This window comes from Procambarus clarkii, chromosome 22, assembly GCF_040958095.1.
Source record: "Procambarus clarkii isolate CNS0578487 chromosome 22, FALCON_Pclarkii_2.0, whole genome shotgun sequence".
NCBI classification, from domain to species: domain Eukaryota; kingdom Metazoa; phylum Arthropoda; class Malacostraca; order Decapoda; family Cambaridae; genus Procambarus; species Procambarus clarkii.
Window position 1 is genome coordinate 30,956,572 of NC_091171.1, and position 24,214 is coordinate 30,980,785.

The following is a 24,214-nucleotide window of genomic DNA, read 5'->3' on the forward strand; positions in this document are numbered from 1 at the left end:
TGTCCCCAGGGCTCTGTGTTGGGACCTCTGTTGTAAGTGTAGTGTCCCCAGGGCTCTGTGTTGGGACCTCTGTTGTAAGTGTAGTGTCCCCAGGGCTCTGTGTTGGGACCTCTATTGTAAGTGTAGTGTCCCCAGGGCTCTGTGTTGGGACCTCTATTGTAATAGTGCCCCCAGGGCTCTGTGCTGGGACCTCTATTGTAATAGTGTCCCCAGGGCTCTGTGCTGGGACCTCTATTGTTTACTATATGTATATGTATACACAATACCTATATCGTGTATTCATGATTTAGAAACAGGATTGTACAGCAACATTTTAAAATTTTCCGACGATATAAACAAAAATGCGGGAAATAAATTGATATGAGACTCAAATTCGCTACAAGACGATCTAGAGAGACAATTTAAAATGACGAAAGATTGTCAGATACCGCTTAATGCTAAATAAAAATATATAGCGTCTTAAACTTATATACCACGTACAAGCTGAGCAATGTTGACATTATTAGACCCGATAACGAATAGGTCTGGCGTGTTGTGCTTAGTGAAGGTCCAGACGAGGAGTCACAATACGTGGCTGAACTATGTTGACCAGACCACACACTAGAAGGTGAAGGGACGACGACGTTTCGGTCCGTCCTGGATCATTCTCAAGTCGATTGTGAAAATCGACTTGAGAATGGTCCAGGACGGACCGAAACGTCTTAGTGAAGATCTTGAGCCAAAAATTCATTGGACAGACTTCCTCTGCCTGTAATGAAGCAGTGTTTTAACATTAGCAGAAACTACTGAGCCAGTGAGCAGACAATTTGCTGTACCTCGAGTCCTCTGCTAGGAGTCCTCTGCCAGGAGTCTATCCCTGGAGTAATTAAACTGGAAAGTAATTAAATAGCCATATATATTCCTAATTAAGAAAGAAGAACGAAGGAAAGAGGAACAATGATGAAATAGGGCGGCAGTTTGATGGGATCGAACTCTCGCGTCCTTGGCGTTCCCAGGGATACTAGTTCGATTCCTTTGTATGGCTTTAAACCTTCTCATAGATACATCGCCATCTTGTGCAGGCGATAAGTCACAATAACGTGGCTGAAGTATGTTGACCAGACCACACACTAGAAGGTCAAGGGCCGACGACGTTTCGGTCCGTCCTGGACCATTCTCAAGTCGGACCATTCACAATCGACTTGAGAATGGTCCAGCACGAACCGAAACGTCGTCGTCCCTTCACCTTCTAGTGTGTGGTCTGGTCAACAATCACCATCTTGTGTTTTTCCTGTACAAAGAGGAACTACTTCAAGCAAAAGGAAGAATGCGCCGCTGGAGTGACGAAAGGTAAACCAGGTGAGTAGTTAGTGAACTCATTCAGGGGCAACCAGGCAGACCCAACTGTCTATCACTCATATAGAAGCTGGAAGCGCAAGTGAGTCGAAGGAATGGTACGCGGTCACCACGTGGAAGGCCCCTGAAGGAACACGTTGTGGGAAGCCACCTCACCCCATAACTTTAAGGCCATATTCCAGAAAGAATTCGGAACAATTCAGCAGGAACAGGAACAACACGGCCATGAGGCCCGGGGAGGGAGAGCTGGACCTCACGTCCCAGTAGTCACTATTAGGTAAGTGTTCAACAACAAAAAGTAGATCCACTGTGACCTTTGACCCGCAAACAATTGATAATTGGCTTAACAACCATTACCGTCCTATTACAATCACGCCGTCTGGCGACTTACCTTATAATGGTTTAGCTACTTTCTTCCCCCCCTATCTACCTGTCAGTGGACATCACCAGATGATATCACTTCTACAGCAGACGTCACCAGATGATATCACTTCTACAGCAGACGTCACCAGATGATATCACTTCTACAGCAGACGTCACCAGATGATATCACTTCTACAGCAGACGTCACCAGATGATATCACTTCTACAGCAGACGTCACCAGATGATATCACTTCTACAGCAGACGTCACCAGATGATACTTCTACAGCACACGTCACCAGATGATATCACTTCTACAGCAGACGCCACCAGATGATATCACTTCTACAGCAGACGTCACCAGATGATATCACTTCTACAGCAGACGTCACCAGATGATACTTCTACAGCACACGTCACCAGATGATATCACTTCTACAGCAGACGTCACCAGATGATATCACTTCTACAGCAGACGTCACCAGATAACATCATTACCACAAGAGACATCACCATACATCATCATGACAACAGACATCACTACCACCATAAACATCACCACCACCATAAACATCACCAGAGGACATCAAGGCGACATCTCACCTCTATACCAATTACCAGAGCTTAGAGCTTCCCTATTTAAACTACGGTTATACAAGATCTTTCCAATTTACCGTAATAAACCTTCACAGTTATGCCAATTATCGACCGGTCACGTTCACTCGACAGCCTGCAGCATGTTACAAAATGCTAGCCACAAAAGTCTCGTTTGATCAGACGCCAGTTGGTTACTCTTGCATTGACGGCAGTCACCAAAATATGCAACCTGTCCTCTCACTTAATCTTTTTTTGTTACGGAGTGGACCACTGCGGCAGAAATGTGACGTATTGGTAGCAAATGAAAGCACCGTAATATCGACGTTTAACGTGCAAGGGCCTCGATGGGCTAGGTGGGTTGGTTGGGTTGGTACGTTTCTAGGTAGAGGAAAGGTTATAGAGATGAGAGGAGGCGGTGAGAGGTGGTGGCTCTGTTGGGAGCAATGTTAAGGCCCGGGGTTCGAACTCCGGCAGCTGAGGGAAGGTCTGCAATATCACTTGAATGATTTTGTCGCATTTCGGGGAGGTGCCTTCACTGCATTCCTCAACACTGATCAGTTCCTTCCTTTCTTCCTTTCTTTCTCCTGCCTTCATTTCCTCCGCTTCCCCAGATAACCGCTACAGCTTCCGTCCTGCTCTCAGGAGGCTGAGAGCCTCCCCCCCCCATCTCTCTCTCTCTCTCTCTCTCTCTCTCTCTCCCACTGCCACAAGTCACACCATTACGACCAAACACCAATAAGGTTACACTTCTAATAACAAAATAAAAGTTGTACTTCCCTACAGACCTGCCAGTGTGTACAGGGGTGTGAGCTCTAGCTCCCGTGTCCCGCCTACTGCCTTTCTTCTCCCCTTATGTTTTACTTACTCCGATGTTCCAATTCTTGGTCGAATCTTGCCTTAATGTTGTGGATGGAGGTTTCCTTCAACACGTCGTCTCTCAGTATATTCCACATGTAGACCACTCGTACAGTGTAACAGTATTTTCTTACATTTTCTCGACTCATTTGAGCGTCTTTATCTCTCGTGTAGATTTTTTTTCTGCATGAGATTGAGAATATTTTTCAAATATTTTCCTGCACTTGATGTAAATATACTTCATTTGCCGTATTTACCTGACGGCAACTAACTCTAGTGGCCTCAATGAGGACAGGAAGCTGCTGGCTTGTCGAAGGTCTCCCCAATTTGCCTTGATGATCAGGTAGATTTTAAAAACTTGATACAGTTTTGGCATTTACGGCTTCGGCGGGTAGGCGGTTCCATGGGTTTATAACCCTGTGGGTGAAGAAGCATCTCCTGTTATCAGTCCTACACTGTGGCTTGTTGAGCTTGAAATCGTTGCTCCTTGTTTGTGTTACATCTGATCTTTTGAAGAAATTGTCAGGATCAACATCCTCCAACTTGTTCAGTATTTTAAGTTTCAATGAGATTCGCCCTGTCATGCCTGGTTTGCAGTGTTGTTAGCCCTGTGGCCCTCAACCACTCCTGATACAAGAGATGCCTTATCTCTGGAATAACTTTTGTTTCCGGTGTTGCCCTTCCTGCAGCGCAACTATGTCCTTCTGAAAATAAGGTCTGGATCCATACTTAGATACAGTCATCCAAATGGGGGCGCACCGGCGATTTAAACAGTTAAATCACTACCTTCTTTTTCTTAAAGTCAAATGAAGGGTTGATTATTCCAAGAGTTTAGTTAGCTTTTCTGACTGCTGCTCCTATCTGCTGTGCAACTTTTAGTGAATTTTGGATTTTGACTCCATGGTCCTTTTCTTCATCAGTTTGTTGTAATGTAATGCTTTTAGTTTGGTAGTTGTAACGTGGGTTGTTATGTCCCACATGGAGGGTCTTGCATTTGTCAATATTAAAACGCATTTGCCAGACTTCTGACCATTTGTGGAGTTCATGTAGATCTCTTTGTAAGGTGTCAATATCATGATCATTTCGCACTTTACCATAAATCTTTTTGTCATCTGAAAATTTGATGATGTGGTTTGTGATATTCTCATATATGTCATTGGTGTATATGACAAAAAGGATTGGCCCCAAAATGGACCCCTGTGGCACCCCAGTTACCACATTTCGTCAGTGAGATTCGTTCCCATTTAGCACGACCCTTTGTTTTCTTTCTTTCAACCATTGTTTTATTCATTCTAATATTTTACCCATGGACCTGTAATTTCCTTGCCAGTGTTTCATGTGGTGCCTTATCAAAAGGTTTAGCAAAATCCATGTATACTACATTCACCGGAAGGCCTTTGGCAGAGTAGCTGGTTACATTTTCGAAAATGTGAGCAGGTTTGTAAGGCAGGATCTGTTTGTAACAATCCCATGTTGTGTCGATTGTACAAGATTGTTCACTCAAAGATGGTGAATCATTCCCTCCCTGAGGGTTCTCTCCATGAGCTTGCACATGTGTCATGTCAAGCTGATTGGCCGGTAGTTTTCTACTGAGCTCTTTCTGTTTTTTTTTTTTTAAATAGGGGTGACATTTGCATATTTCCAATCCATGGGAACTATCCCTTGGTCTAGAGATTTTGTGAAAAGCAATTTTACTGAAATATTTTAAGACATAGTTCTTCTGCCAGTTCCTATAAGACTTTGGATTGGATTCCATCCACACCTGGGGCTTTGGAATCTTTTAGTTTATCAATGTTCTTCCTGATTATGTCGCATGTAATGGGTATATTCCTAAATTAATTCTCTTCGCTTTCTTCAAACATGTGTGTGTGGGTGATGGGATGTCATCTAAGCCTTCTAGTGTGAACACTGAAGTAAAATATTCATTCAGGGTGTTTGCTGCCCGTTAATCGTCCATTATAACTTGGTTGGTCTCATCTTTTAAGGACTCGACCGAGTCCTTTTTTTGGGTTTTACTTCTTATATAGGCATAGAACGATTTTGGATCTTCTTGTATGTTTTGGGCAAGTTTTCTTTCGTAGTTTCTTTTTGGCTGATGTTTAATCAATGTTGTCCATCGTGGATTTATAGGTTTTCCAGAGGTTTCTCTTGGTGACCTCTGCTAGTTTTACCACCTGTGTCACCCATCGAGTCCCCTTTCTTATTTTTTTTACTTTTTCGGTACATATTTTTGAACGAGTTCCGTGATGACCTGGAAATTTTGGCATGATGCTTCCATGCCTTGATCACCTGTCAGCTCCCTCCAGGAGGTGTTATGCAGCTCCTCTCTCATTCCTTGATGGTCTTGAATTCCTACTCTAGGAATTCATCATTATTGACCTTCATGTGGGGGTCTATATGTATCAACACACAACAAGGAGCGGAGAGTGTGAACGTGATGCATCATTTTTATGGGGGGTGAGAGGCCTTACTTGCCAGGTGTCTCCACACGCGCGTGTGTGTGTGTGTGTGTGTGTGTACTCACCTACTTGTACTCACCTAGTTGTGCTTGCGGGGTTTGAGCTCTGGCTCTTTGGTCCCGCCTCTCAACCGTCAATCAACAGGTGTACAGGTTCCTGAGCCTATTGGGCTCTATCATATCTACACTTGAAACTGTGTATGGAGTCAGCCTCCACCACATCACTTCCTAATGCATTCCATTTGTCAACCACTCTGACACTAAAAAAGTTCTTTCTAATATCTCTGTGGCTCATTTGGGCACTCAGTTTCCACCTGTGTCCCCTAGTGCGTGTGCCCCTTGTGTTAAATAGCCTGTCTTTATCAACCCTGTCGATTCCCTTGAGAATCTTGAATGTGGTGATCATGTCCCCCCTAACTCTTCTGTCTTCTAACGAAGTGAGGTTCAATTCCCGAAGTCTCTCCTCGTAGCTCATACCTCTCAGCTCGGGTACTAGTCTGGTGGCAAACCTTTGAACCTTTTCCAGTTTAGTCTCATGCTTGACTAGATATGGACTCCATGCTGGAGCCGCATACTCCAGGATTGATCTGACATATGTGGAATATAATGTTCTGAAAGATTCCTTACACAAGTTTCTAAAGGCCGTTCTTATGTTAGCCAACCTGGCATATGCTGCTGATGTTATCCTCTTGATATGAGCTTCAGGGGACAGGTCTGGCGTGATATCAACCCCCAGGTCTTTCTCTCTGACTCTTGAAGTATTTCATCTCCCAAGTGATACCTTGTATTTGGTCTCCTGCTTCCTACCCCTATCTTCATTACATTACATTTGCTTGGGTTAAACTCTAACATCCATTTGTTCGACCATTCCTGCAGCTTGTCCAGGTCTTCTTGAAGCCTCAAACTGTCCTCCTCTGTCTTAATCCTTCTCATAATTTTGGCGTCGTCAGCAAACATTGAGAGGAATGAGTCTATACCCTCTGGGAGATCATTTACGTATATCAGAAACAGGATAGGTCCAAGCACAGAGCCCTGTGGGACTCCACTGGTGATTTCACGCCATTCTGAGGTCTCACCCCTCACTATAACTCTCTGCTTCCTATTGCTTAGGTACTCCCTTATCCACTGGAGCGCCCTACCAGTTACTCCTGCCTGTTTCTCCAGCTTATGCATCAACCTTTTATGGGGTACTGTGTCAAAGGCTTTCCGACAGTCCAAAAAAATGCAGTCCGCCCATCCTTCTCTTTCTTGCTTAATCTTTGTCACCTGATCATAGAATTCTATCAAGCCTGTAAGGCAGGCAAGATTTACCCTCCCTGAACCCATGTTGATGTGTTGTCACGAAGTCTCTTCTCTCCAGATGTGTTACCAGGTTTTTTCTCACAATCTTCTCCATCACCTTGCATGGTATATAAGTTAAGGACACTGGCCTGTAGTTCAGTGCCTCTTGTCTGTCACCCTTTTTAAATATTGGTACTACATTAGCAGTCTTCCATACTTCTGGTAGGTCTCCCGTTTCCAGTGACCTACTATACACTATGGAGAGTGGCAAGCAAAGTGCTCCTGCACACTCTTTCAATACCCATGGTGAGATTCCATCCGGCCCAACAGCTTTTCTCACATCCCACTCCAATAGGTGCTTCTTGACCTCATCTCTTGTAATTTCGAACCTTTCCAAGGTCACCTGGTTTGCTGCCACTTCTCCTAGCGCCGTGACTTCTCCTTGTTCTATTGTAAAGACCTCCAGGAACCTTTTGTTGAGTTCTTCACACACCTCTTTGTCATTCTCTGTGTACCTGTCCTCGCCCACCCTAAGTATCATCACCTGTTCCTTCACTGTTGTCTTCCTCCTGATGTGACTGTGTAGTAGCTTTGGTTCGGTCTTGGCTTTATTAGCTATATCATTTTTTGAGATATATACAAGAGTTGTTACATTCTTGTACAGCCACTAGTACGCGTAGCGTTTCGGGCAAGTCCTTAATCCTATGGTCCCTGGAATACGATCCCCTGCCGCGAAGAATCGTTTTTTCATCCAAGTACACATTTTACTGCTGCGTTAAACAGAGGCTACAGTTAAGGAATTGTGCCCAGTAAATCCTCCCCGGCCAGGATACGAACCCATGACATAGCGCTCGCGGAACGCCAGGCGAGTGTCTTACCACTACACCACGGAGACTGCAAATCTAGATCGTATACAGTGTCACTGGTGTTCTTTTATTACGGAAGTTCCTCCACGCCCTTTTGTTCAGCTCCTTTGCTTTCATACATTCCCTATTAAACCACGGATTCTTCCTTTGCTTCTCTGTTTTTTCCTGTTGGGCCGGGACAAACCTGCTTACAGCCTCCTGATATTTTTGGGTGACATAGTCCATCATGTCTTGTACGGACTTGGTTCCGAGTTCTGTGTCCCAATGTATATCCCATAGGAATTTATTCATCTCCTCATAGTTTCCCTGTGTGTGTGTGTGTGTGTGTGTGTGTGTGTGTGTGTGTGTGTGTGTGCGTGTACTCACCTAGTTGTGCTTGCGGGGGTTGAGCTCTGGCTCTTTGGTCCCGCCTCTCAACTGTCAATCAACAGGTGTAGTGTGTGTGTGTGTGTGTGTGTGTGTGTGTGTGTGTGTGTGTGTGTGTGTGTGTGTGTGTGTGTGTGTGTGTGTGTGTGTGTGTGTGTGGTGTGGAAAAGATAGTAGTAGTAGTAGTAGAAACAGATGATTGACAGTTGAGAGGCGGGCCAAAAGAGCAGAGCTCAACCCCCGCAAGCACAACTAGGTGAATACACACACGTGCATAGTGCGTACACATAAACGCACACATGAAACTGGAAAAGGTTAAGAAGTTTGCAACGAGACTGGTCCTAGAGTTACGAGGGATGGGGGTATGAAGAGCGCCTGAGGGAACTGTGCCTTACGACACTAGAAAAAAGAAGGGAAAGTGGGGACATGATAGGAACGTATTAAATACTCAGGGGAAATTGACAGATTGGACGTAGACGAAATGTTCACACGGAATAGTAACAGAACGAGGGGACATGGGTGGAAGCTGGAAACTCAGATGAGTCACAGAGATGTTAGGAAGTTTCCTTTTAGGGGGCGTTATTTCCAAATTTGCCCAAAATATGCAATAAATGAAAACTCGTTCGATTTCAATCAAACTTTTTTGACAAGTTGTATATGAAAAGGGTTTCATCTGGTCCAAGTTTCAGCATCGTAGCATAAATAGGCATAAATAGGAAGGGAGAAAAAAAATATTGAATTGTGTCAAAAATTTTCCAAAATTGTCAAAAACGATTATCAAACAAAAATGTCAACTGAAATCATGTCTATGACTCTCAGTTATCACAATAGCATATATTAAAAATGAATTATAATTAGTTTTATTAAAAAAAATTTAAAAAAAAAAAGGCAATTTTTTTTTTAATTTTATCTCTCTCTTTTGTTTATAGGGCGATTTGCATGAATCTTATACACCTGACTGCACGTAAGCCCATCTGTAAGGGTGCCAATTTTGGAGGAAATTGGTTGATGTCAACCTCAGCCACAGATGGCAACACCTTAGACTTTATTTTTTACTTACTTGAACATTTATGTTACTTGAAAGTCCACATCTCTTTCATTTTTTATTCAATTTACATGAAACTTACACATTATATGTAAAGTTTATGTCTCTAAAATCGTAAGGAAGCGTTTTATCCTGAGTTCATTTATTGATTTTATAATAGGAATAAACATGATATATTTGCATAATTTTTTGGTGGGGGGAAGGAACTTAGACTATTTGTATTAGGAAAACTAAAGACGTTTTGGAAAATCCCCTCAAATTGATCCTTTATTATATGCTAATGTGCCAGAAACGTGTCATAGAATGATTATATCTGTTATATATGTTTGTTCATTTACACTTGAAAATGTGTAAAATTCTTTGAAAAAAAATAAAAAAAAATAAAAATCTCCCTTACTATTTAGGCTACAGTACTGAAACTTAGAACAATTGGAGCCCTTTTCATATACAACTAGTCAAAAAATAATGGTGGACATTGAACAACAACTTTAGTTTTCCCTCAGTAACGCCCTCTTTAGTGCGAGAGAAGTGGAAAAATGGAATGCACTTAAGGAACAGGTCAGGGAAGCAAACTCTGTTCAAAATTTTAAAACTAGGTATGATAGGGAAATAGGACCGGGGTCATTGCTGTAAACAACCGATGGCTCGAAAGGCGGGATCCAAGAGTCAATGCTCGATCCTGCAGACACAAATAGGTGATTGCACACGCGCATACACATGTACATACAATCGCACACCAACACATACACACGCACACACTCATGTACATACAAACACACACACCAACTCATATATACAAACACACACACCAACACATACACACGCACACACTCATGTACATACAAACACACACACCAACTCATACACACACACACACACAGAGGAATTAATCATGCAGGTAAGAGGAGAGAGCTTACGAGAGCCAGACCACACGGGGGGGGGGATCATGGCGCTAATATATGTTAACGACCGGACAGAGGAAATTGGATCCTTCATCTTAGTGTTTGTAGATGATGCAGACCTGGAGAGAGGTGCCAGGGGCACAGTCTGTGGTACCTTGTACATGATCAGGTCACACTCGGGAAGGTCACTCTTGGGAAGGTCACACTCGGGAAGGTCACATTCGGGAAGGTCACACTCGGGAAGGTCACATTCGGGAAGGTCACACTCGAGAAGGTCACACCTGGGAAGGTCACTCTTGGGAAGGTCACACTCGGGAAGGTTACTCTTGGGAAGGTCACACTATGAAGGTCACACTCTGGGAAGGTCACTCTTGGGAAGGTCACACTCGGGAAGGTCACTCTTGGGAAGGTCACACTTGGGAAGGTCACACTCGGGAAGGTCACACTCGGGAAGGTTACTCTTGGGAAGGTCACACTCGGGAAGGTCACTCTTGAGAAGGTCACACTCGGGAAGGTCACACTCGGGAAGGTCGCTCTCGGGAAGGTCACACTCGAGAAGGTCACACTCGGGAAGGTCACACTCGAGAAGGTCACACTCGGGAAGGTCACACTCGGGAAGGTCATACCTGGGAAGGTCACAATCGGGAAGGTCACACTCGAGAAGATCGCTCTCGGGAAGGTCACACTCGGGAAGGTCACACTCGGGAAGGTCACACTCGGGAAGGTCACACCTGGGAAGGTCACACTCGGGAAGGTCACACTCGGGAAGGTCACACTCGAGAAGGTCACACTCGGGAAGGTCACACTCGGGAAGGTCACACCTGGGAAGGTCACACTCGGGAAGGTCACACTCGAGAAGGTCGCTCTCGGGAAGGTCACACTCGGGAAGGTCACACTCGGGAAGGTCACACTCGAGGTCACACTATGAAGGTCACACTCGAGGTCACACTCGGGAAGGTCACACTCGGGAAGGTCACACTCGGGAAGGTCACACTCGAGAAGGTCGCTCTCGGGAAGGTCACACTCGGGAAGGTCACACTCGGGAAGGTCACACTATGAAGGTCACATTCTGGAAGGGGTTTGAACAAATAACTGCTAGAATTTAACGCAGTTAAATTTACCTGAATTTACCTGAGGGAACTATCTGACTAGCGGCCTCGACGATGACAGGGAGTCTTCGGCTTGTCAAAGGTCTCCCCATATGAACAAATCCACAAGGGCCGTGACGAGGATTCGAACCTGCGTCCAGGAGCATCCCAGACACTGCCTTAAATTCAGTCATGTTTTGGCATTTACGGCTTCGGCGAGTAGGCGGTTCCATAATTTTACAACCCTATGAGTGAAAACAGCGTCTCCTGTTCTTAGTCCAACATTGTGGCTTGTTGAGCTTAAAACCTTTGTTTGTGTTATTCTGTTTGTTAACACAAACCTCCTGTTTGTGTTATTTCTGACCTTTTGGTGTAAGACAAAGTTTGGAGGATTGGAACAGACGCGAGAAGACCTGGACAGCAATTTAGGATGAAGGGAAGACAGATTCTCGAATCAGAGAAAGACCTGGGCATAGGCTTTACCCCAAATTTAATGCCAGAATGCTAAGAAGTCAGATGACAAACAGCATAGACTCACACGCAGGAATCTACATCAGCCTGGACAACATGGGTTCAGAACAAGACGCTCCGGACTCTCACAGTTGGTAGACCACTATGACATGGCCTCATGATGACCACACTACATGTCACAACATGGAGAAACGACCACGTCTTTGTCCCTCATGGTCCATTATCAAGTGTGTGAACCACACACACACACACACACACACACACACACACACACACACACACACACACACACACACACTATCCAGCAACACAGGAAATAGCCGTAATGTTTCCACACCTGGCTGACCCCGACCATGCTTGTAAGCCCTTCTTCCTCTACACTGTTACAGCGTGAGAACTTTCTCTCATACCTCACTATCTTACTTTCTCTCTCTCTCTCTCTCTCTCTCTCTCTCTCTCTCTCTCTCTCTCTCTCTCTCTCTCTCTCTCTCTCTCTCTCTCTCTCTCTCTCTCTCTCTCTCTCTTACCCAACCACTTGGGCTAGACGGTAGAGCGACGGCCTCGCCTCATGCAAGTCAGCGTTCAATCCCCGACCGTCCACGTAATTGGCCCCCATTCCTTCCTGCCCGTCCCATCCCATATACTTATCCTGATCCCTTCCCAGTGCCATATAGTCCCAATGGCTTGGCGCTTCCTCCTGATCGTTGCCCCTCCCCCCCTTCCCTCCCAACACGGGAGACAGAGGGAGGATTCAGCTGCCAGGAACACAACAAAGGACTATAGAGTATAAAGAATGATATGTTCACTTAAACATTCTTCCGTTGTTGTTGTTGTTAAAGATTTAGCTACTCAGGACGAAGTGTCCATGTAGCACGGGCTATGGTGAGCCCGTAATTGAGTTTGGTTATACATGATAACCTTTTTCCTGTGATATTTGGGACTAAGTTTAAAATGGAGGAGAGGACTTCTCCTTTTTCCCCTGCTTATTTATCGCTTCTGTTTTAGTGCACTGGTTTTAATCTTGTTTTATTAACATTATCTTGGTGGCGGATGTAGATGCAGAATGCTCACTAATGAGTCCCATTCCTCAACAGCTTTTCTAATCATTGTAGTCGCGGTGGAATGTGCATCTAATGCAGCTGCTGTCGTTGGATTAATGTTGAGTTTGATGCGCAGGGCTTCAGTAGCTTCACATTCCAGTAAGTAGTGCAATAGTGGCGCCTCTGCTTCTGTTCCACAGATATGACACTCTTTAACTATTGGGTTCATTACCTCCCAGCAGCACTTGTAACCAAGTCTGAGTCTGTGTCTGACTATTGCAATGTCTCTGGATATCTTTTTGCCAGGCTTGAAAGAGTAGTATCCAGTGGCTTGTTCGTACCATATCGCAGTGGATCTTCCTTCCGCTACTTTGGCTCTGTGGCGACTTTTGATAGTTGAGAATATTTTCTTCTTGATTTGCTCCTTTATCTGTGAGAAACTTGGAGGTATTTGAACCTGTACAACAGGTAGAGCAGTGGCAGTTTTTGCTAGTGAGTCTGCCTTTTCATTACCATCTATGCCAATGTGACTTGGTATCCAATTTAGGGTTATTGACAGCCCTCGATTATGGGCATCTTTTCCTATATGTTGAATTTCTGTGAGGAGTTGTATATTATCTCTGTGCTGACTAGATAACAATGCTTGGAGCGAAGATTTAGAGTCTGTATGAATGATGACATCATGTAAATTATTCTCAATTGTATAGTTTATTGCCTCCTTCAGGGCATACAATTCTGTTTGCAATGTTGAGCACCCACTGTTCATGCTCCAGTAAACTTCATGGTTGGTAGTGTAAACTGCTGCCCCAGCAGAACCTCTTTCGATCAACTGATCCGTCTGTGAAGATGTGAGTCGTTGTCGGTCTAGAGATAGTTTCCATATGTTGCTCTATTACTTCCTTGAGCCTCTGCGGGTCACATTCTGATTTTTTAACTTTTAATCTTTCAATGATTATCTTTAGATTCGATTCTTCCCATGGAGGAGGCTGTCGAAAGTGTTGATATGGTCTATCTTCCCCTTTGTTTTTAATGGTCCAAACATTCTTCCATTCACCATATTAAATCAACAGCACCTCTTGCCACAGGGACTCTCACCACACACTTCATGCATCAGAGTGTGTGTGCGTGACCGGGGAGCCGGTCGGCCGAGCGGACAGCACACTGGACTTGTGATCCTGTGGTCCTGGGTTCGATCCCAGGCGCCGGCGAGAAACAATGGGCAGAGTTTCTTTCACCCTATGCCCCTGTTACCTAGCAGTAAAATAGGTACCTGGGTGTTAGTCAGCTGTCACGGGCTGCTTCTTGGGGGTGGAGGCTTGGTCGAGGACCGGGCCGCGGGGACACTAAAAAGCCCCGAAATCATCTCAAGATAATCTCAAGAAATCTCCATACATGTTGACGCTGTCCAGCACTTCGTCAAAATTCTTGTGAAATTGTCAGCAATGTTGACATCTTGGGTGGGAGAGTTCGCTTCTCTCTTGGCAAAAATCTCTTCATATTTGATTATAGATGTTTATCAGATGTTTGTTATAGCTTACAGCTGTGTATTCTAGCTTACAGCAGTGTATTCTAGCTTACAGCTGTGTATTCTAGCTTACAGCTGTGTATTCTAGCTTACATCACTGGTCTACGTGAAACATGACTGTCTCCAACCATCTGACACATAGAAGATGTCGGACTGTATTAAGAACAAAAGAACAAAGGTAAATGCAGAAGGCCTATTGGCCTGTATGAGGCAGCTTCTATCTATAACCACCCAATCCCACTCATATACATGTCCAACCCACGCTTAAAACAATCGAGGGGCCTCACCTCCACCACGTTACGCGGTAATTGGTTCCACAAATCAACAACCCTGTTACCGAACCAGTATTTACCCAAGTCTTTCCTAAATCTAAACTTATCCAATTTATACCCATTGTTTCGCGTTCTGTCTTGTGTTGATACTTTTAATACTCTATTAATATCCCCTTTGTTATGTCCATTCATCTCTTGTAAACCTCTATCATGTCACCCTTAACTCTTCGCCTTTCCAGTGAATGCAATTTAAGCTTTATTAATCTTTCTTCATATGAAAGATTTCTAATTTGGGGAATTAACTTAGTCATCCTACACTGGACACGTTCAAGTGAATTTATATCCATTCAAACGGCGACCAAAACTGAACTGCATAATCTAAATGGGGCCTAACCAGAGCAAGATATAGCTGAAGAACAACACCCATTGTCTTGTTACTAACGCTTCGATTAATAAATCCCAGTGTCCTATTTGCCTTATTACGAACATTTATGCATTGATTTTTTGGTTTTAAGTTATTACTAATCATAACTCCCAGATCCCTTCCGCAATCTGACTTCGCAATCTCAACACCATCCCGCACGTATCTTGTAACTCTGTCATCACTACCTAACCCCAAAACCTTACATTTGTCAGCATAAAACTGCTTCTGTCAATCTTTTGACTATTTCAAAATCCTATTTAGATCGTCTTGAAGTGATAGTGAGTCTTTTTCCGTACTTATTTCCCAAATTAATTCCCTAATTGACTCCCTAATTAAGTCAAGTTAATTGTAATTTAAATACAATGTTTATATATATATATATATATATATATATATATATATATATATATATATATATATATGTCGTACCTAGTAGCCAGAATGCACTTCTTGGCCTACTATGCAAGGCCCGATTTGCCTAATAAGCCAAGTTTTCCTGAATTAATATATTTTCTCTAATTTTTTTATTATGAAATGATAAAGCTACCCATTTCATTATGTATGAGGTCAATTTTTTTTTATTGGAGTTAATATTAACGTAGAAATATGACCGAACCTAACCTAACCTATCTTCATAGGTTAGGTTAGGTTAGGTAGCCGAAAAAGTTATGTTAGGTTAGGTTGGGTAGGTTAGGTAGTCGAAAAACAATTAATTCATGAAAACTTGGCTTATTAGGCAAATCTGGCCTTGCATAGTAGGCTGAGAAGTGCTTTCTGGCTACTAGGTACGACATACATACATATATATATATATATATATATATATATATATATATATATATATATATATATATATATATTAGTATATATATATTAGTATATTTTGGTAGCAGTCTTTCCTGTAGACATATATTATTAAATATGACCGAAAAAGTAAGATTAATAATTCTAACACGAATTTTCTCGATCTTTCTTATGTTTCTTTTCACTGTTGATGGTAATTGAAAAATAAATTCTCCAAAATTCATTTTTATTTCTAGTCTGACGCGACACTTGAGCGCGTTTCGTAAAACTTATTACATTTTCAAAGACTTTAGTTTACACACACACAACTGAACTATAACTGAATAGAGCTTAAACATCTTCGATTTTTTATACCTGCATTTGGGTGAGGTGATATGTTACAACAGTTTTGGATGACGTGAAAACAAACTTTCAACACAAGACAGAACACGAAACAATGGGTATTGAAGGTAAGAATGGAAGTAATTGCAGAGGGCCTACTGGCCCTATATTTCTTGATGCTTCTATATTGGAGCGGAGTCTTGAAGTGGGTAGAATATAGTTGTGCATTAATTGGCTGTTGATTGCTGGTGTTGACTTTTTGATGTGTAGTGCCTCGCATATGTCAAGCCGCCTGCTATCGCTGTATCTATCGATGATTTCTGTGTTGTTTGCTAAGATTTCTCTGGTGATGGTTTGGTTGTGGGAAGAGATTATATGTTCCTTAATAGAGCCCTGTTGCTTATGCATCGTTAAACGCCTGGAAAGAGATGTTGTTGTCTTGCCTATATACTGAGTTTTTTGGAGCTTACAGTCCCCAAGAGGGCATTTGAAGGCATAGACGAGGTTGGTCTCTTTTAAAGCGTTCTGCTTTGTGTCTGGAGAGTTTCTCATGAGTAGGCTGGCCGTTTTTTTGGTTTTATAGTAAATTGTCATTTGTATCTTCTGATTTTTGTCTGTAGGGATAACGTTTCTATTAACAATATCTTTCAGGACCCTTTCCTCCGTTTTATGAGCTGTGGAAAAGAAGTTCCTGTAAAATAGTCTAATAGGGGGTATAGGTGTTGTGTTAGTTGTCTCTTCAGAGGTTGCATGGCGTTTCACTTTCCTTCTTATGATGTCTTCAACATCATAAGTTGTCCGTTGCTGTCCTAGTCAACAACGGCTTCTCCAATGGTTTCGTTGAAGAAACCATTTCGTTTCGTGTGGGGGGTTGTGACGTCCCCAGCTCCTGTGTGGGGGGTTGTGACGTCCCCAGCTCCTGTGTGGGGGGTTGTGACGTCCCCAGCTCCTGTGTGGGGAGTTGTGACGTCCCCAGCTCCTGTGTGGGGGGTTGTGACGTCCCCAGCTCCTGTGTGTGGGGGTTGTGACGTCCCCAACTCCTGTGTGTGGGGGGTTGTGACGTCCCCAGCTCCTGTGTGTGGGGGGTTGTGACGTCCCCAGCTCCTGTGTGGGGGGTTGTGACGTCCCCAGCTCCTGTGTGTGGGGGTTGTGACGTCCCCAGCTCCTGTGTGGGGGGTTGTGATGTCCCCAGCTCCTGTGTGGGGGGTTGTGACGTCCCCAGCTCCTGTGTGTGGGGGGTTGTGACGACCCCAGCTCCTGTGTGTGGGGGTTGTGACGTCCCCAGCTCCTGTGTGGGGGGTTGTGACGTCCCCAGCTCCTGTGTGTGGGGGTTGTGACGTCCCCAGCTCCTGTGTGGGGGGTTGTGACATCCCCAGCTCCTGTGTGTGGGGGTTGTGACGTCCCCAGCTCCTGTGGGGGGAGTTGTGACGTCCCCAGCTCCTGTGTGTGGGGGTTGTGACGTCCCCAGCTCCTGTGTGTGGGGGTTGTGACATCCCCAGCTCCTGTGTGTGGGGGTTGTGATGTCCCCAGCTCCTGTGGGGGGAGTTGTGACGTCCCCAGCTCCTGTGTGTGGGGGTTGTGACGTCCCCAGCTCCTGTGTGTGGGGGTTGTGACATCCCCAGCTCCTGTGGGGGGTTGTGACGTCCCCCAGCTCCTGTGGGGGGTTGTGACGTCCCCCAGCTCCTGTGTGGGGGGTTGTGACGTCCCCAGCTCCTGTGGGGGGTTGTGACGTCCCCCAGCTCCTGTGTGGGGGGTTGTGACGTCCCCAGCTCCTGTGGGGGGAGTTGTGACGTCCCCAGCTCCTGTGTGTGGGGGTTGTGACGTCCCCAGCTCCTGTGTGTGGGGGTTGTGACATCCCCAGCTCCTGTGGGGGGTTGTGACGTCCCCCAGCTCCTGTGGGGGGTTGTGACGTCCCCCAGCTCCTGTGTGGGGGGTTGTGACGTCCCCAGCTCCTGTGTGTGGGGGTTGTGACGTCCCCAGCTCCTGTGTGGGGGGTTGTGACATCCCCAGCTCCTGTGTGTGGGGGTTGTGACGTCCCCAGCTCCTGTGGGGGGAGTTGTGACGTCCCCAGCTCCTGTGTGTGGGGGTTGTGACGTCCCCAGCTCCTGTGTGTGGGGGTTGTGACGTCCCTAGCTCCTGTGGGGGGTTGTGACGTCCCCCAGCTCTTGTGTGGGGGGTTGTGACGTCCCCAGCTCCTGTGGGGGGTTGTGACATCCCCAGCTCCTGTGTGTGGGGGTTGTGACGTCCCCAGCTCCTGTGTGGGGGGTTGTGACATCCCCAGCTCCTGTGTGTGGGGGTTGTGACGTCCCCAGCTCCTGTGGGGGGAGTTGTGACGTCCCCAGCTCCTGTGTGGGGAGTTGTGACGTCCCCAGCTCCTGTGGGGGGTTGTGACGTCCCCAGCTCCTGTGTGGGGGGTTGTGACGTCCCCAGCTCCTGTGTGGGGGGTTGTGTCGTCCCCAACCCCTGTGTATTTACCTCCATTAACTCTTACCTTTAATTTCGTTGTCTCGTTAGTGGCTCCAAACAGGGTGTGGCTACACCGTTCACCAGACAGTTAGGTTAGGTTAGGTTAGGTTAGGTTAGGTTAGGTTAGGTTAGGTTCTAAACGCTTATGTTAGTCTGTTAGGCTCTATTGGGTGAGGTTAGGTTAGGTTAGGTTAGGTTAGGTTCTAAACGCTTATGTTAGTCTGTTAGGCTCTATTGGGTGAGGTTAGGTTAGGTTAGGTTAGGTTAGGTTAGGTTAGGTTAGGTTAGGTTAGGTTCTAAACGCTTATGTTAGTCTGTTAGGCTCTATTGGGTGAGGTTAGGTTGGTTTGAATTAGGCTAGGATAGGTTAGGGTAGGTTAGTATAGGTTAGGCTAGGTTAGGTTAGGAGAGGTTAGGTTAGGTTAGGATAGGATAGGTTAGGTTAGGTTAGGATAGGATAGGATAGGTTAGGTTAGGTTAGGTTAGGCTAGGCTAGGCTAGGATAGGTTAGGTTAGGGTGATTGAGGTTAGGTTATCTCAAGATAACCGCTCAAGATAGGTAGATTTTTAAAATTTGTCGTGGAAGCGTCCTGGGTACGAAGTGTATCCATCCAAATATGGATATTAGGATCCCGGTTGTACAGCTGGGTTTGTTGCTGTGACAAGCGATGTCCCGCGTTCGAATCCCGGGCGGGATAGAAATTGGTGGGCACGTATTCTTTCACCTGTTGCCTCTGTTCACCTAGTAGTAAATAGGTACCCCGGGAGTTAGTCAACTGTTGTAGGGTTGCTTCCTGGGGAGGGGGGGGGCAGTAGTTAGACCTTTGGGGGGGGGGGGGTGCGCAGACCTGAATATAAGCCTAACGTACATACATACACACGCTGCCTGTCCCCGACTAAATTAATTATTATGAATTCTTTTTTTACTTTTGACAACGCTGACACGGGAATGAACTTTCACGGCGACAGAAATCACAGATCATTTGTATCGTGAATTGTTGCAAAAAATTGCGTTTGATAAGAGTATGGCTGACCTTTGACCTTCAGCTGGTGAGTGGTGGTCACTGACCTCCACCTGACCTCCTCCCGGCACTCTCAGTGATGCCTCAACGTAGTTCCCGTTGTCGGGGACAGGAAGCCTTCCGTTGTCGGGGACAGGAAGCCTGTACTCAAGCTTATCAAGCTCTTCCGCAGGTGAAAAACTGCCCCTTCTCCCAGGATGCAACCCCCAATAGTTGTGTATCTTCTTCTTGAGGTTATCTTGAGATGATTTCGGGGCTTTAGTATCCCCGCGGCCCGGTCCTCGACAAGGGCTCCACCCCCAGGAAGCAGCCCGTGACAGCTGACTAACACCCAGGTACCTATTTTACTGCTAGGTAACAGGGGCATAGGGTGAAAGAAACTCTGCCCGTTGTTTCTCGCCGGCGCCCGGGATCGAACCCGGGACCACTGGATCACCCCGGGAGCCGGTGTAACTCACAGGTACTTATTTACTGGTAGATAAACAGAGGCATTAGGTGTAAAACCTCCCGTTGGTCATCCACTCACCTGCCCCAGAATGCCATCCACAATAGTTTACCAAACTCACGAGTACCTATTTGCCTGCTAGGTGAACAGAAGCACAAGGTGAAAAAAACGTGCCCAACCAATTCTGTTCCGCCAGGGGGAATGAAACCAGGACCCCTCGGTTGTGAGCCGAGGGCGGAGACCACTGTGCCACAGGGACCCTCCACCCGACCTCGACTGAAGACACTAACAAGACTGTGTTAACTACGTGACAGGTTAGAGAGGTTAGAGACATACGGCGAGAGAGCGGAGTGTGTTGATCAGTTAGGAGAGTTAGGAGTTAGGGTTAGGAGAGTGGTCAGGGGCACAGGAGTCATCAGGCACCTGAGTCTCCATTTGCGAAACCGTTACATCTTTCATCGATCATAGCGGCTTTGTTGACAATTTATTCAACCTCTCCTCAGGTCAGGGTCGTTAAAGCGGCGGCCGTTCCTCCCTCAAGACTCACTCGGTAATTTTATGATATTGTGTAATGAAAATAAGTTTGGTCTCAGAGATGAATTAATATTATATATTAAAGTTGTCTGCAAAGTTAGGCGTAAGTTAGGTGTTTAGGGTCCTTGGCGGATATTGGTGCTTGTACGTGGCTGAAGCACGTACTTCACCCACGTACGTGATTCACCCCCCCCTTTACGTGCTATTCATCCCCGTGCCACCTCCTGGGTGGCTTTATCTTCATCAATCAGTTGGGTGAAGCATTTACAGGGTTGGGGTTCGAACAGAGGTCAGCGAAGCAGTGTTCCAGAAATGTCCAAACACCAGTTGTGAGTGTTCAGGCCGGCCTCCCGTGACGCAAGCAGCCCGCCCTCCAAACAAAGACCCAAAAGTGATTCCATCCACCCGCCAAACCCCCTGTTGTTTATGAATAAAAACGGTTCACACACGATTCACAACTGATGACGTTCGAACACTTCCAGAACAAATGCTTCACTGACGAATTTTATTCGAACCACAACGCTGTAAATGCTTCACCCACGTACTACAAACACAAATAATCGCCAACAGAAACTAACCTAACCTAAATATGCACAATATGCTAATATATTACAAATATTAATTTATATTTGAGAAAATTCCCGTTTTAAATGAACAGCATGTTAAAATTTATGACTGCGTCTGTGGGGTCGATCGCTGGATGGAATGGACTTGTGTCGAGGACGGGTTAGGTGCAAGTACTCACAGTACGGAGGTGATCTGTGGTACACACGTGTCCTGATGGACCACCACAAAGTTGACTTTTGTAGTATTGAATGTGGACATTCCAGAATAGTTTTAAATTTATGTTGCTAATAAACCCTAACCTAACCATCCTAGGCCTAATACATGCTGTCCGAGGGCTAGTATAGTACATATATGTACTATACTAAGCCTAGGAATATTTAATGGGTTTTTAGCTTGATTTTTTTCTGGAATCTATTACAAAAAAACACAAAAAGTGGCTTACTGGAGCTCCATTATTACTTATAGGAACGATTGGGCACAGTTACACAACAGTACCGTCATTTCTGGAGGATGAATTGCAGCGTCGAGGGTAGATAATATACCATATTATTTACACACGTGCTGAAAATTAGAAACATATATATATATATATATATATATATATATATATATATATATATATATATATATATATATACAGGTGTATTTGCGGCGAGGCAGAGGCCGACAGGTACGGACGGCATGGCCTTCTCTGCCAAAGGACAGGAGGATGGCATGCAAGACACGGCGATGTTAATGACATTATCAAGAGAGGCCTTACCACGGCCGGTTGTCCAGCAGAGAGAGAGCCCCGTTACCAAATGCTCCGTAACTCTGATGAGCCTGTCGGTCGCCCAGACGGGATCACGGTGAACCCCTGGAAGAATGGTAGACAGTTGGTGTGGGACTACACTTGCGTTTCAACTTTAGCCAATACCTATGTTGATTTCAGTGCTACATAGGCAGGAGGTGCTGCCAATCACCGGGAAGCAGCCAAGTCACGTAAATACAGAGATCTTGATCACCACCACAATTTTGTCCCCATTGCCTCAGAGACACTTGGTGCCTGGGGTAAAAGTGCTGCTAGTTTTTTGAAGGAGTTGGGGTTCAAGCTAACTGAAACAACTAGAGACCCTAGAGCTGCCAGTTTTCTCTTTCAGCGCCTCAGTGTGGCGATCCAGAGAGGAAATGCTCACTGCATCCATGGTTCCTGCCCGCCATCTGAGGAGCTGGAGGAACTCTACAACCTGTGACAAGTAGCCTTGTACCCTGCATGTAACCAATGTTGTAACCCTTTTGTGTAATGAAATTTTAAAATAAAGTTAGATATATATATACACACATACCAAAAGAATAGGGGTGGTAGGAGAAAAAAATATCAAAGTGTTCAGTGAGGATCCACAAGGTCTTCTCTGGGTACTCTTTATTTTCTTCTCCGAGGCTGTGGGTCCCTACACTTGCACCAGAGGTGGTACCCTTTTTAGGTATAATATAAATAAATATATATATATATATATATATATATATATATATATATATATATATATATATATACATATATATATATATATATATATATATATATATATATATATATATATATATATATATAACTGAAAACTCACACCCCAGAAGTGACTCGAACCCATACTCCCAGAAGCAACGCAACTGGTATGTACAAGACGCCTTAATCCACTTGACCATCACGACCGGACTAATGAGGTGATAGCCGAGGCTATTTGAACCACCCCACCGCCGGCACTCGGATAGTAATCTTGGGCATAGCATTTTACCAAATCACCTCATTCTTTGGGGCACACGTGAGGAAAATGGGTTCGAGTCACTTCTGGGGTGTGAGTTTTCAGTTGCATATTGTCCTGGGGACCATTCAGGCTTGTTCGCATATATATATATATATATATATATATATATATATATATATATATATATATATATATATATATATATATATATATAAAGCAAGAGATCACCTGATCATATTCATCAAATTTGTCACTATTGAGGAAAATGCCGACCCCAAATGTACGATAATCTTATATAAATCACAAGTTATATGTAACCAAAGAACTCGATCTTCATCGTGAAGGACTCGAACCTTTGAAAACCGTAAATATATATAATTTACATTGTTACCTGGCACTGGTCCTGTGTTGAGGCTTGAGTGGGAGGACCAGGCACTCAGTTGTCTACAGAACAACGGCAGCCTACTCAGCTACGGTTCACTCAAACACAGTTCACTGTAGCGAGTGATCACACACTCTCGTGGTGTCACTAGTTTAATAATTAAAATATATGTCAACTTTCAGTTATCATTTTTGGGCCGAGTTACTGTGATTTATGTATTTCCAAATGATTTCAAACATGAATCATAAACATTTACTGCATTTTTCAAGTTTCAAAATAAAAGTAATTTGAGTAATTTGAATTCCGTATCTTTCTCTTTCCATACGAACACGAGTGAGAGATCTATATGTCATTAGCCATACACCAGGGATGACCACACACACCGTTTTCTATGCGGACAAACAAAGCAGATGTAAAGAAAATGGAGCGTCGCGGCACGCGTCTGTTCCCGGCGGCGTCCGCACAGCGAATGGCTGAATTGCCTCGACCGCGTGTGTAGTTGGGTCTGGTGTTATGAGGCCTATTCATCTCCGGGAGGTCATTAAGGCCTATCCATCTCTTGGAGGTCATTAAGTAGTGTTGTGCTCCAGTTCTTGAGCCCAATTTGCTGTTAACTCTTGTTTGGGTCATTAACTCATGCATGTGCTGTTAACTGAACTTTAACCTGCATTATTTACAACAGAAAACTCTGGTGCCCACTGTCTCCTGGGTGGTGCCCACTGTCTCCTGGGTGGTTATAGTGCCCACTGTCTCCAGGGTGGTTATAGTGCCCACTGTCTCCTGGGTGGTTATGGTGCCCACTGTCTCCTGGGTGGTGCCCACTGTCTCCTGGGTGGTTATGGTGCCCACTGTCTCCTGGGTGGTTATGGTGCCCACTGTCTCCTGGGTGGTGCCCACTGTCTCCTGGGTGGTTATGGTACCCACTGTCTCCTGGGTGGTTATGGTACCCACTGTCTCCTGGGTGGTGCCCACTGTCTCCTGGGTGGTTATGGTACCCACTGTCTCCTGGGTGGTGCCCACTGTCTCCTGGGTGGTTATGGTACC

The 24,214-nt window shown here is 45.0% G+C and overlaps 1 protein-coding gene across 1 annotated transcript in view; it reads right to left on the bottom strand.

Annotated features, from left to right (window-relative positions):
* Nucleotides 1-23,620, bottom strand: part of LOC123758555 (mucin-22) — a 40,442-nt gene extending 16,822 nt beyond the window's left edge. The window contains exon 1 of the mRNA XM_069328787.1: nt 23,180-23,620. The gene's annotated coding sequence lies outside the window, so the exon portion shown is untranslated. The remainder of the gene's footprint in view (nt 1-23,179) is intronic.
* Nucleotides 23,621-24,214: the final 594 nt, after the last annotated feature.